The sequence below is a fragment of the Aotus nancymaae genome, unplaced genomic scaffold (assembly GCF_030222135.1).
Source record: "Aotus nancymaae isolate 86718 unplaced genomic scaffold, 86718_ANA_hifiasm-v0.15.2.pri h1tg000033l, whole genome shotgun sequence".
Taxonomy (NCBI): domain Eukaryota; kingdom Metazoa; phylum Chordata; class Mammalia; order Primates; family Aotidae; genus Aotus; species Aotus nancymaae.
The window spans coordinates 29,621,080-29,631,028 of NW_026988447.1; positions in this window are offsets into that span (position 1 = coordinate 29,621,080).

Below are 9,949 nucleotides of genomic sequence, written 5' to 3' on the forward strand. Positions count from 1 at the left end.
ATAGAGTATGAACACATTTAATGTTCTAACATTTTTCTAAATTCCCAATTTGGAGGATAGAAATATTTATACTGATAGTCTAAATATCCCTAGATTGTTCGTTTTTATTCTAACTTTATGTGGAATGGAGCTAATTAGTATAAAATATTTCTCATTAATATAGCACAACTATTCCAATTGAAAGGGTACTTTGGATTTTCAAATCACTATGGTTGTTATTTACCCTGTCACGATGTTCATGGCAATACATAAAAAACAACTTGTATGAGGCCTGCAGAGTTCAAAAAAAATTTGCTTACTCTGTCTTTCAAAACTCGGTATTAATGATAGGTCTAGGAAATATGCTATATACAGTTGGCCATCCTTATCCATGGGTTCCACATCTGTGGATTCAGCCAATAATGGCTCAAAAATATTTGAAAAAGGATGAAAACACCCAAAATCAGAACACTTCTCCTCCTACAAGGGAGCACAACTCCCCACCAGCAAGGGAACAAGACTGGATGGAGAATGAGTGTGATGAAATGACAGAATCAGCTTTCAGAAAGTGGATAATAAGAAACTTTCGTGAGCTAAAAGAACATGTTCTAACCCAATGCAAAGAAACTAAGAACCTTGAAAAAAGACTTGATGAAATGCTAACGAGAATGGACAACTTAGAGAGGAATATAAGTGAATTGATGGAGCTGAAAAACACAACACAAGAACTTCGCGAAGCATGCACAAGTTTCAACAGCCGAATTGACCAAGCAGAAGAAAGGATATCAGAGGTAGAAGATCAACTCAATGAAATAAAACGAGAAGGCAAGATTAGAGAAACAGGGTAAAAAGGAATGAACAAAGCCAACAAGAAATATGGGACTATGTGAAAAGACCTAATCTACGTTTGATAGGGGTACCTGAATGTGACGAAGAGAATGCATCCAAGCTGGAAAATACTCTTCAGGATATTATCCCGGAAAACTTCCCCAACCTAGCAAGGCAGACCAATATTCAAGTCCAGGAAATACAGAGAACACCACAAAGATATTCCTCTAGAAGAGCAACACCGAGGCACATAATCATCAGATTCACCAGGGTCGAAATGAAGGAGAAAATACTAAGGGCAGCCAGAGAGAAAGGTCGGGTTACTCACAAAGGGAAGCCCATCAGACTCACAGCAGATCTCTCAGCAGAAACCCTACAGGCCAGAAGAGAGTGGGGGCTGATATTCAACATCCTTAAAGAAAAGAACTTTCAACCCAGAATTTCATATCCAGCCAAACTAAGCTTCATAAGTGAAGGAAAAATAAAATCCTTTGTGAACAAGCAAGAACTCAGAGATTTCATCACCACCAGACCAGCTTTACAAGAGCTCCTGAAGGAGGCACTATGCATAGAAAAGAACAACCAGAACCAGCCACTCCAAAAACACACGAAATGGTAAAGAGCATCAACACAATGAAGAATCTGCATCAACCAATGGGGAAAACAGCCAGCTAGCATCAAAATGACAGGATCAAATTCACGCATAACAATATTAACCCTAAATGTAAACGGACTAAATGCCCCAATCAAAAGACACAGACTGGTAAATTGGATAAAAAGCCAAAACCCATCAGTGTGCTGTATCCAGGAAACCCACCTCACATGCAAGGCTCAAAATAAAGGGATGGAGAAAGATTTACCAAGCAAATGGAGAGCAAAAAAAAAGCAGGAGTTGCAATTCTCATCTCTGATAAAATAGACTTTAAAGCAACAAAGATCAAAAGAGACAAAGAAGGACATTACATAATGGTAAAGGGATCAATGCAACAAGAAGAGCTAACGATCCTAAATATATATGCACCTAATACAGGAGCACCCAAATACGTAAGGCAAGTTCTTAAAGAATTACAAAGAGACCTAGACTCCCACACAATAATAGACTTCAACACCCTATTGTCAATAAGAGACAGATCAATGAGACAGAAAATTAACAAGGATATCCAGGACTTGAACTCGGACCTGGAACAAGCAAACCTAATAGACATTTACAGAACTCTCCACCCCAAATCCACAGAATATACATTTTTATCAGTACCACATCACACCTACTCTAAAATTGACCACATAATTGGAAGTAAATCACTCCTCAGCAAATGCAAAAGAACGGAAACCATAACAAACAGTCTCTCAGACCACAGTGCAATCAAGTTAGAACTCAGAATTCAGAAACCAACCCAGAATCGCACAGCTTCATGGAAAATGAACAACTTACTCCTGAATGTAGACTGGATAAACACTGAAATGAAGGCAGAAATAAAGATGTTCTTCGAAACCAACAAGAACGAAGACACCACATACCAGAATCTCTGGGACACATTTAAAGCAGTCTCTAGAGGAAAATATATAGCAATAAGTGCCCACATGAGAAGAAAGGAGCGATCTAAAATTGACACCCTATCATCAAAATTGAAAGAGCTAGAGGAGCAAGATCAAAAAAACTCAAAACCTAGCAGAAGACAAGAAATAACTAAGATCAAAGCAGAATTGAAGGAGATAGAGACACGAAAAACCCTACAAAAAATCAATAAATCCAGGAACTGGTTTTTTGAAAAGATCAACAAAATAGACAGACCACTAGCCAGACTAATAAAAAAGAAAAGAGAGAATAACCAAATAGATGCAATAAAAAATGATAAAGGGGATATCACCACAGATTCCACAGAAATTCAAACCATCATCAGAGATTATTACAAGCAACTCTATGCACATAAACTAGAAAACCAGGAAGAAATGGATAAATTCCTGGACAGTTGCCTCCTCCCAAGCCTAAACCAGGAAGAAGTCGAAACCCTGAATAGACCAATAACAAGGACTGAAGTCGAGGCAGCAATTAAGAGCCTACCACCCAAAAAAAGCCCAGGTCCAGATGGGTTCACAGCCGAATTCTACCAGACATACAAAGAGGAACTGGTCCCATTCCTACTGAAACTATTCCAAATAATCCAAAAAGAGGGAATTCTTCCGAAATCATTTTATGAGACCAACATCATCCTAATACCAAAACCCGGCAGAGACTCAACAAGAAAAGAAAACTACAGGCCAATATCCATGATGAACATAGATGCAAAAATCTTCAATAAAATACTGGCAAGCCGATTGCAACAGCACATCAAAAAGCTTATCCACCACGATCAAGTAGGATTCATCCCGGGGATGCAAGGATGGTTCAATATATGCATGTCTATAAATGTAATTCACCATGTAAACAGAACCAAAGACAAAAACCACATGATTATCTCAATTGATGCAGAGAAGGCCTTCGACAAAATTCAACAGCCCTTTATGCTAAAAACTCTCAATAAACTAGGTATCAATGGAACGTATCTCAAAATAATAAAAGCCAATATCATACTGAATGGGCAAAAACTGGAAGCATTCCCTTTGAAATCAGGCACTAGACAAGGATGCCCTCTCTCACAACTCCTATTCAATATAGTACTGGAAGTTCTAGCCAGAGCAATCAGGCAAGAAAAGGAAATAAAAGGTATTCAATTAGGAAAGGAGGAAGTCAAATTGTCTCTATTTGCAGACAACATGATTGTATATCTAGAAGACCCCATCATCTCAGCCCAAAATCTCCTGAAACTGATAAGCAACTTCAGCAAAGTCTCAGGATACAAAATCAATGTGCAAAAATCACAAGCATTCCTATACACCAATAACAGACTTAAAGAGAGCCAAATCAAGAACGAACTGCCATTCACAATTGCTACAAAGAGAATAAAATATCTAGGAATACAACTAACAAGGAACGTAAAGGACCTCTTCAAGGAGAACTACAAACCACTGCTCAACAAAATAAGAGAGGACACAAACAGATGGAGAAACATTCCATGTTCATGGTTAGGAAGAATCAATATCGTGAAATTGGTCATACTGCCCAGAGTAATTTACAGATTCAATGCTATCTCCATCAAGCTACCAATGACCTTCTTCACAGAACTGGAAAAAACCACCTTAAACTTCATATGGAACCAAAAGAGAACCCGCATAGCCAAGTCAATTCTAAGCAAAAAGAACAAAGCGGAAGGCATCACACTACCGGACATCAAACTCTACTACAAGGCTACAGTAATCAAAACAGCATGGTACTGGTACCAAAACAGAGATATAGACCAATGGAACAGAACAGAGGCGTCGGAGGTGACACAACATATCTACAACCACCCGATCTTTGACAAACCCGACAAAAACAAGCAATGGGGAAAGGAATCCCTGTTCAATAAGTGGTGTTGGGAAAACTGGCTAGCCATATACAGAAAGCAGAAACTCGACCCTTTCCTGACACCTTACACTAAAATTGACTCCAGGTGGATTAAAGACTTAAACATAAGACCTAACACCATAAAAACCCTAGAAGAAAACCTAGGCAAAACCATTCAGGACATAGGCATAGGCAAGGACTTTATGACCAAAACACCAAAAGCATTGGCAACAAAAGCCAAAATAGACAAATGGGACCTGATCAAACTCCACAGCTTCTGCACGGCGAAAGAAACAGTCAATAGAGTGAATCAGCAACCAACAGAATGGGAAAAAATTTTTGCAGCCTACCCATCTGACAAAGGGCTGATATCCAGAATTTACAACGAGCTAAAACAGATTTACAAGAAAAAACAAACAAGCCCATTCAAAAATGGGTGAATGATATGAACAGGTACTTTACAAAAGAAGACATACATGAGGCCAACAAGCATATGAAAAAATGCTCATCATCACTGGTCATTAGGGAAATGCAAATCAAAACTACATTGAGATACCATCTCACGCCAGTTAGAATGGCAATCATTAAAAAATCTGGAGACAACAGATGCTGGAGAGGATGTGGAGAAATAGGAACACTTTTACACTGTTGGTGGGAGTGTAAATTAGTTCAATCATTGTGGAAAACAGTGTGGCGATTCCTCAAGGACCTAGAAATAGAAATTCCATTTGACCCAGCAATCCCATTACTGGGTATATTTCCAAAGAATTATAAATCGTTCTACTATAAGGACACATGCACACGAATGTTCATTGCAGCACAGTTTACAATAGCAAAGACCTGGAACCAACCCAAATGCCCATCAATGATAGACTGGACAGGAAAAATGTGGCACATATACACCATGGAATATTATGCAGCCTTTGTAGGGACATGGATGAACCTGGAAACCATCATTCTCAGCAAACTGACACAAGAACACAAAATCAGACACCACATGTTCTCACTCATAGGTGGGTGTGGAACAATGAGAACACATGGACACAGGAAGGGGAGCACTATACACAGGGGTCTGTTGGGGGGGAGTGGGCAGGACAGAGCGGGGGTGGGGAGTTTGGGAGGGATAGTATGGGGAGAAATGCCAGATATAGGTGAAGGGGAGGAAGGCAGCAAATCACACTGCCACGTATGCACCTATGCAACAACCTTGCATGATTTTCACATGTACCCCAAAACTTAAAATGCAATTTAAAAAAAAAATGTATCTGAACTAAACACTTTAGATTTTTTCTTATCATCATTCCCTAAACAATGTAGTATAACAACTATTTATGTAGCCTTTACACTGTATCGGGTATTATAAGTGATCTAGAGATTATTTATAATGTACACTGTGTGGGAGGATGTGTGTAGGTTATATGCAAATACCATAGTATTTATATTAGGGACTTTAACATCTGCTCATTTTGGTATCCTCAGGGTTCCTGGAACCGATACCTCCATGGATACTGAAGAACAACGTACCCTTTTTCTCCCCTTATCTTGAAAAGTTCAAGCAACATGAACTAAGTCAAGCTTTAACTTTCAGAGTTAAAAAAAATTAATGTTTGTTTATTCTGACACATTATAAACATATAGATGTCTTTGCAATGGTTTATACCAGTTACAAGATACTGTAATACAATGTTCAGTGGAAAGGACATAGCACTGAAGTTAGCCTTCTCTCCCAATTGAACCTCAATGTCCTTGTTTACAAATGGGAGAAATAAAAGTTAGAATGTAGACTAGCTAGGGAGGCAACGCCGGGTATCACATGTAAGTATTCAGTATTGTACAGGAACAGCAGTAGGACTACTAAGTACAGCAAAAGTGACAATTGTTCTGATGAGGAGGAGGGAAAGAGGAGAAAAAGAAGAAGATGCAGGAAAAATTTAAAAAAGGGGGAAGGAAAGAGGTGAAAGAAGATAGGAATAAAGGAATAAAAGTCTCTTCATAGACTTTGATATTCATTGGTTTGTAATCCTTACAGTATTTAATATAAACTCTATAGTAAATTAGTTGTAATACACTCAGAGTACATTTTTCCTGTAGTTGTAAACATTTTAAAGAAGTTTAGAAAGTGGATATCAACTTCAATCAATGAAAAATTTTGATATTAAATTTTGATGTTACTTTAAAAAATTTCTGTATCTTTTAATTTGTCACAGAGCTTGTTATATCACTCCCTGGCTGTGTAGTCAGATAGATTGTTTAGATTTCTTATATAGGGGTGATTAATACTTCTCTGGAGTTTATCTTAAGGAATAGGTATGCGTCAAGAGTTTTCACTTATTTAAATTAAACTTTGAATTAAATTTTAAAGTAAGCTTTCTTTAAATTAACTTTCTTGACCAAATTAAGCTTTAAATAATCTTATCATGTGATTATAGACTATTAAAATAAATACAGTTCAAATGATTTTAGTTCTCTCTTGCTTGCTTTTCCTCTTTGCTAACCTCTTTCTCTCTCTTTTCTTTTTTTGCCTTTTTTTCTACTCTCCCTTTTTCTTTCTCACAGATATATTAAGACAAAGGTAGTTTTTTTTTCTTTTTAGTTTTAGTATCTGCAGTACCAAGCTGTAAATATGTACATATTTATAATTATTTGTGAATGAACATAGATGAGTGTAGAATCTAGCATTTATTTCAGAATTTATATTATTTGAATGATATACTATTAAAATATTTCTAAAAGATCTTTGTTTACTTGTATGTTTAGCAAACACTTGAAAGAGAGCTGTCTTTTAATTTGTTTCTACTTAAAATATAAATGCTGTCATTCTAAATCATTGTTGAAAATAAAATAGAATAAAAGCTAATACTAAGCCTAGGTCTAAAAAAAAGAACAATTAAAAATAATCAAAATCACTTTCCAAATGCCTTTTATCACACTCTGCAAGGCACTGAAATAGAGTTTTCTATTCCTGTCACATTCAGTTGCAGGATTTACCAGAAGTGGACCTTGCTCCAGTTAGATGAAGTAAGATTATACTGAAAGCTGCTGATCTGTTTTTAGAAGAATTGTTACAATCCTTGAGAGAAATAGCTTAGAGTAATAGAATTTTAGCAAAAATGAATCATCTACTACCTGGGAAAAATTGTTATAGCCCAGAAACTCGAGAGGCCAAACTTGCAATTTTGACCATGGTCTATAAAATTGGGGCATAGAAGGGAAATACATTGAAAGACTTTTTTTTTTTTTTTTTTAAAGAAAAAACAGAAAGTTAAACCACTGTGAATTTCACCATTTCATTTTTTTCCCTAGATAGTCTTCAGAAAACAGTTATCACTAATACTCAGAAAACAGTTATTACTAACCATCGCAATGAACTTTCATGTACCTCCTTCTTCCCTGGCTAACCAAACGATTAAAGGAAGATAGTCATTTAGGCTGTTCTCTTCGGTGAAAGCTATATCTTGAAGAACTAATTTTAAAAATGGATGTTTGGTTAAAAACACTAATGTGTTTAAGCATCAGTGTGAAATAACTGCTGAAGATCAGTCACCAGTCTAAAAGTCACTGTAGTTTACTTCAAATTTAAGAATTTATTTCTTAATAAAATTATTTCCATTTTAAGGAAGTATATTCAGGTGAAGTTGCTGTAGGCAAGAAAAGGACTTGGGAACCAAACACAGCATTTAACTATAAATGAGAAAGTGTGTCATTTACACACTAAAGCCAACAAAAACATGAGAAATAAAAACTTAAGTTCAGATCCACAGTTGCATATTAAAAACTACAGTTATGATAGTGGGAAAAAATGAATCACAAATTACATATTTTGTGTAAATTCATTGTAAACTCAGTCTAATCATCTTGCTAAATTCTGTCTGCTGCTTACTACTAAAGATGTCAATCAAGCAAAATCAAATCAACAAAAAGCAATTAGTAACTTTTTAAACTGAAGGATTTTCAAACTAACAAAAGATTGCTGAGGACTCAAAACTGATGGCAAAGCCTGGTGATAGAGGAAACTTGTCTCCTCACTCTTTTCTTCCATCCCTTCATTCCAGCAGCAGGCTCCCATGCTCTTTGTGATTATACTGGCAAGTGATGTCTTCTCCAGGCCAAACTAGAACATTTTTGACACAATTATTTTGGGTTAACCCAAAATATACAATCTAGCAATATTGCGGCCCAGATTTTTTTCTTCTTTTTAGTTTCTCTGAGTTGCTGAAAACATCCCCATAAATTTAAAAATTAACCAGGGAAGAAGGGAGGGGGAGAAATGAAAATAAACCAAGCTTGTAGCACGTTCAGCCTTAATCACTAGGCAACTTGCTCTCTGACCCTCTTCCTTATAGCTGTTTGATGCCTGTGGCCCAGAATCACTCAGACCCTATCACAGGATTATGGTTTCCCTTAACTGCTCTGTATATAACAATGTGGACATTGTCAAATGTTGTTTTCCCTTTGAGATGTTCCTTCAGGTTCTGGGTACCAACTGGTCTGAAGTACCCCAGAGGGAGTTGACTTAGCAAATAACACAGTTCCACATCCTGATGATTTCATTTCCCTTATCCTAACCAATCAACAATCCATTTTTCCAGCACCTTGCCCTCCATTATTTCCTTAAAATCCCAGCCTAGAACTCTTTGGGAAAACTTATTTTATGCTCTTTTCCATTTCCTCACTTGGCCACTCTGTGTCATTGAACTCTTCCTCTGCTGCAAACTCTTCTGTCTCAGTGTATTGGTATGTTACTACACAGTGGGCATATGAACTTGGTAGTTCTATAACATTACTGGTTATACAATCTTCAAAATTGATTTACCATTTAGGGCTAAAATTCTAAATATACGCTTATTAACAAGATCATAGCTAAAATAGACATGTAATGTGGGCCTTAGAGGAAACATACAATGTTCAGTAGGACATACCTAGATCAAATGACTCATTCTAAATTTCTAAAACTATAGTAATAATAAATAAAAACGGCCGGGCGCGGTGGCTCAAGCCTGTAATCCCAGCACTTTGGGAGGCCGAGGCAGGTGGATCACGAGGTCAAGAGATCGAGACCATCCTGGTCAACATGGTGAAACCCCGTCTCTACTAATACAAAAAATTAGCTGGGCATGGTGGCGTGTGCCTGTAATCCCAGCTACTCAGGAGGCTGAGGCAGGAGAATTGCCTGAACCCAGGAGGCGGAGGTTGCGGTGAGCCGAGATCGCGCCATTGCACTCCAGCCTGGGTAACGAGCGAAACTCCGTCTCAAAAAAAAAAAAAAAAAAAAAAAATAATAATAATAATAATAATAATAAATAAAAACTATAGTAATAGTAAATAAAAACTTTCTAATCCAAGAAGAGACAACTTTCGGGAACAATAAGCTTTGGACAAAAACAGTGCCCTGTTAATAAGTTATTCTGGGAGTAAAACTTAGCTTTTCATGTGGAAATTTACTTCTTTATAAAATGGAAAAATTATTTACTATAGCCTTTAGGATTATTGGTATATAATTATCTACTTGGACATGCCTAGCACAGGATTTGTCATATGATAAAATTTCAAGAACTATTAGTTCCCCTGTCAGTGAATGTTAAAACTCATTTCATTTACAGACAAAAGCAGTTGCATGCTGAAGACACAGCAAACTCCCCAAAGTAAAGTGGCCAATAGCATTGTAGATGTAACGATTCTAATGGTCCTAATCATCTTGTTGTTTTCGTGACCTATCTC